Below are 5,329 nucleotides of genomic sequence, written 5' to 3' on the forward strand. Positions count from 1 at the left end.
TTCTTCTTCTTCTTCTTCTTCTTCTTCTTCTTCTTCTTCTTCTTCTTACCTAGATGTTCCCATTCTTCTTTTCAACAAAATAGTCTTTTGATTGAACTTCCTAACAATTAGAATTGTCTTCTGAGTGAATTGGGCTGCTTTAGAGCTATAGTGAGTTTCTTGTCACTACTAGTATTCAAGCAGAGTCTGGATGTTCCCTTTCCTGGCATGTTGGTGACAGCATTCATGCTCACCGATGGGGCTACGTTACCTTTGAAGTCCCTTCCAACTTTCTAATTCTACATTCTTATGCTTCTAGAATATTAAAAATTGTGAGAGAGCTTAGATACTATTTGGCCCAGCACTCTCATGTTTACAGAGAACAATGCTGAGGCATGGAAGTCCATGGGGATTGTTCAACAATTGCATAAAGCAGGGACCTCTTCCTTTCCTTTTCTCATGCTTAAAAAAAAAATTTCAAAAAAGAGTATCCAGACATATCCATTGCCTACCTTTATGAGAACAGTGCTCTGGATTAAGTGAAAAGTGCCTGACCTTTTACTAAAGATGTTTAGCTACCTAAAAATATCTCCCCAGATCTTAAGATTATTGAGGCACATAATGGTACTGGGAAGAACTAAGTGGCACAGAATTACCATGAGCTCCTCTCTATTCCCAGGACACCTGCCTACAAAATGGCACTAAGCATAGATTGCTCTGTCAAGTTAGGGCCCTGGGATGATACATCTGCCTGAAGGCGACGTGCTGACATGGGCTCTGTGGAGTCAAATAAGTCAATCAGTCAACAGGCATTAATTGAGGCTCTTCTGTATATCCAGTACTGGGTCTAGTGCTGTGGGAGATGCAAATTGCATTTCTCCAAGGACCTACTAGGCAGTTTTGGGGGTAAGAGTAAGCGTACATGGAACAATCAGGAAGCCCTTAATTGCTAAACTGCTACTGACTGTTAAGTACAATGGGAGGCCAGAAAAAAGTAACAAATGTTTCTTCCTCTCTTCAGATATTAAGCATTTACTTTATGTAGAAAGAACTGAGCTAGGCACTTTCATAGGTTTCACTCTGCCTTTTAGTGAGAAAGTTGATATAACTCATTGCTTACTTCTGATACTAAACTGCACTGAGTAGACATTCATTTAGAGGCTACTTTTCCTTCAAAAGTTGTAGGATGAGCCAAGTTATGGTAACCTTGATGGGTTTTGGGGCCTGAAGACAGGAAGACTCATCTTCCCGAGTTCAAATCTGGCCTCAGACACTTACTAGCTGTGTGTTCCTGGGCAAATCACTTAAGCCTGTTTGCCTCAGTATCCTCATCTATAAAATGAGCTGGAGACAGGGATGGCAAACCACTCTAGTATCTCCATCAAGAAAACCCCGAATGGGGTCACAAAGAGTCATACACGACTGAAACAACTCATCGACAGCAATGTAAAAGAATTGGGAGTTGTGGATTATTGTGTGGAAAAAAATGACAAAATGAAAGTGTTGCATTTGGAAAGTTAATTTGGCAAGGTTATAGAGGACAGATTTAAAGAAGAGAGAGTAGCAGTTGGGAAGCTGCAGAAATAATTCATCTGTAAGGTGAAGAGGGTCTAGACAAAAAAGTCACTGGGTGGTAGTGACAAAACATTGACTAAAGTATCAGAAGACCTGGGTTTGAATCCTGAGACTGCCATTTACTAGCTGTGTGACTTTGAGTAAATAATGTAACCTCTCCGTATCTCAGTAGGCACCCAATAGGCCTCTGTGTCATTTTTTAAATGAGGGGGCTTGACTAGGCTCAGGGCCCTCATAGCTCTAAATCGCACGATGTTAGGGAGTCAAAAGGAGATAAATTCAAGACATTTCAAAAAAGAAATCAACACACTAATACCACCAGACAGCCATTGAAAATGCGTCATTAGCTCATGTATGTTCCCTGGACTCACACCCACAAAGGGACACTCAGCAGATTATGGATCGATATGCAAAGATCCAGACTCAGAATGGACAAAACAGTCTGACTAAAAAATGCTGATGGCTGCAGAGTGAGTGGCTGTGGGCCAAGTGGATGGCATCTAGGACATCAGCCACTAGTGTCCTGCTCTGCACCTTAGTAGCTAAATCAATAAATGCCCAGTGGCCAAGAATGAGGCCCTTGCTAGCCTAGAAACACCACTCAGAGGCATCAAGGACCTGAAAATCCTCATGTCCACAATAACTGGTTTCCCCACCAGCAGCTTTAGGGCAAAATTGTTGCTTGTGATTTTGCTGCTGCAGCGAGAAGTTAAATTTTGCCAACCTTGCTACATATCCATGGTGAATAACAATGAGGAACAGAATAAAAGCACTGCTGAGATGGGGGTGGGGATAGAGCTGGAGATTTCCAAGAGATAGTGTCTAGGCAGAAATTTGTGAGAAGGTCCTTTCCAAACAGCAGCTTATTGCATCATATTATTTTAGAGGTGAATGGGACCTACAGACAATCTACTTCATCGTTCTAATTTGTTTTACAGAAGAGAAAACTAAAGGTATTTGGAATCTCATTTGATGTTTTGCATAAGGTAAATCAAAAAGAGAGCTCTCCCCTCCCTTCCTGGAGAAATGACCTTCAGGTCCTCAAGGAAGGGGAACTATATCCTCTCTAACCTTCTATCCTTGTGGGAGGGGCTACAATTAGGCAATATGCCAATGAACTTGTGGTTTTGGAGAGAAGACTGGCTTCTTTCTGGTCCTGTCTGTCAGCACCACTCCTCATCCACACATTCCAATGAGGAGCCCATATGTACTCAGTTCTATCCATGTTCTGATCCCACTTCACACTCTGGGTATAATAATAATGATTCCTATTTCTATAGCTCTTTAGGGTTTACAAATGCTTTCTGCACAACAGCCCTGGGAAGAGGTAGCATAGACATTATTATGCTCACCTTATTGAAGTGGGAAGAGGAGATTCAAAGAGATGAAGTAATTTTCTCAAAATCAAAGATTAGTAAGTGGTGGGGCCAGGACCTGAACCCAGACCTCTTGGATTAGAATAATAAGATGAATTCTAATGAGTTTAATTGCAAAGTCAATTGTAATGTCAATGATAACAGCACTTCAAGTACAGGATGGAGGACTAACCAGATAATAGTCTGTATAAAAAAAATCCAAGGTTATTAATGGCCTTAATTCTTAATATCAGTAAATAGCATTATTTGACAACCAAATAAACTAATGGTGATTTTAAGAATTGTGCCTAGAAAAATAGAGAGGCATAATAATATGTTAAAGAAGTCAAGTGCTTGCTTCAGCAGCATATATACTAAAATTGGAACTATACAGAGAAGATTAGCATGGCACATGCGCAAGGATGACACGCAAATTCGTGAAGCATTCCATATTTTTTGTACAAAAATATTCATAGCAGCTCTTTTTGCGGTGGCAAAGAATTGAAGATTGACAGAATGCCCATCAATTGGGGAATGGCTGAGCAAGCTGAGGTATATGAATGTAATGGAATACTATTGTGCTATAAGAAATGATGAACAGGCTGACTTAAGAAAAACCTGGAAAGACTTGTATGGTCTGATGCTGAGGGAAGTGAGCAGAACCAAGAGAACGTTATACACAGTAACAGCTATGTTGTAAGATGACTAATACTGATAAACTTATCCCTTTCTAGCAATACAAGGATCTAAGACATCTCCAAAGGCCTTGTGATGGAAAATTCTATCCACATCTAAAGAAAGAACTATGGAATTTGAATGCAGATCAAAGCATACTATTTGCTATTTTTTTTCTCTTCTGTTGCATTTTGTTTCCTCTTTCTGGTGGTTCCTCCTATTGGTTCTAATTTTTACTTACAACATCACTAATCTGAAAATATGTTTAATAAGAATGTGTATATATATATAGCCTGTATCAGATTGGGCGGCATCTTGGGGAAGGTGGTGGGGAGGAAGGGGGAGAAAAATTTTAAACTCAAAAGCATATGGAAGTGATTGTTGATTAATCAAAATAAAGTAATTAATAAAAAAAAGTATGCCCCAAAATAAATAAATAAATAAATAAATAAATAAATAAATAAATAAATAAAAGAAGTCAAGTGAAAGCTCCGCTCTATTGAACCCTTGTTAGAATACTCCTCAAGCTTGGCATTTGGTTCTGGGGGCTGCATTTTAAGGAGAATTAATTGAAAAGCTGGAAAATGTTGGAACTTCCAAAGAAGTCTCTAAGCATGGTGAAGGGAATGGAAACCCTGTCACTTAAGGATCAGTTAAAGGAACTGGGCATTGTTATCCTAAGGAAAAAAAGGACGACATGACAATTTTCATCAAGAATTTGAAGGGTTGTCAAGTGAAAGAAGGATCATCCTTCTTTTGTTTGGTCTCAGTGAATAAATCTGGTGCCATAGATTAAAATCATAGAAATAATTTATGTCTTGATTGAAGAAATATTTTTCTTTTTTTTATTTTTATGGTAATTTTTATTTCTTTTTTGTTTTCAACATTTACTTCCACACGATTTTGAGTTCCAAATTTTCACCCCATCTTGCCCCTCCCCCCACCCCAAGATGGCATGCATTCTAAATACCCTTTCACCTTCTATCTCTCCCTCCCTTCTCTTACTCCCTTCCCCTTCAATTTTCCTGTAGGGCAGGTTGGATTTCTGTACCCCATTTCCTGTATTTCTTATTTCCCAGTTGCATGTGAAAACATTTTTTTTAAACATGTGTTTTTAAAACTTCGGGTTCCAAATTCTCTCCCTTCCTCCCTCCCCACCCACCCTCATTGATAAGGCAAACAACTAAATATAGGTTATATATGTACAGTTATACAAAACACTTCCATAGTAGACATGCCATGAAAAACTAACTCTATTTTCCTTAATCCTATCCCACCCACCCATTTATTCTATTCTTGCTTTTGACCCTGTCCCTCCTCAGAAGTATTTCCTTCTGATTACTCCCTTTCCCAATCTGCCCTCCTCTCTATCATTCCCCTACTCTCTTGTCCCCTTCCCCCCTATTTTCCTGGAGAGTAAGACAGATTTCCATACCCAATTGAGTGTGTATGTTATTCCCTCCTTAAGTCAAATCCTATGAGAATAAGATTCACTCATTCCCTCTCACCTTCCCCCATTTCCCCTCCACTGAAAGAGCCTTTTCTTTTCTGTTTTTTTTTTGTGGAATAATTTACCCCATTCTACCTCTCCCTTTCTCTTTCTCCTAGTATATTCCTCTCTCACCCCTTAATTTTATTCTCCAGATATGACCCCTTCATTTTCAACTCAACCTGCACCCTCTATCTATCTATATCTATATCTATATCTATATCTATATCTATATCTATATCTATATCTATATCTA

At 39.0% G+C, this 5,329-nt stretch overlaps 1 non-coding gene across 1 annotated transcript; it reads left to right on the forward strand.

Annotated features, from left to right (window-relative positions):
* Positions 1–3,259: 3,259 nt before the first annotated feature.
* On the forward strand, positions 3,260–3,366 carry LOC114023906. Its single transcript, XR_003566851.1, has one exon. It is a non-coding gene; the product is annotated as a U6 spliceosomal RNA (small nuclear RNA).
* Positions 3,367–5,329: the final 1,963 nt, after the last annotated feature.

This window comes from Vombatus ursinus, unplaced genomic scaffold (assembly GCF_900497805.2).
Source record: "Vombatus ursinus unplaced genomic scaffold, bare-nosed wombat genome assembly UNPS02014818.1, whole genome shotgun sequence".
In the NCBI taxonomy this organism is placed as follows: domain Eukaryota; kingdom Metazoa; phylum Chordata; class Mammalia; order Diprotodontia; family Vombatidae; genus Vombatus; species Vombatus ursinus.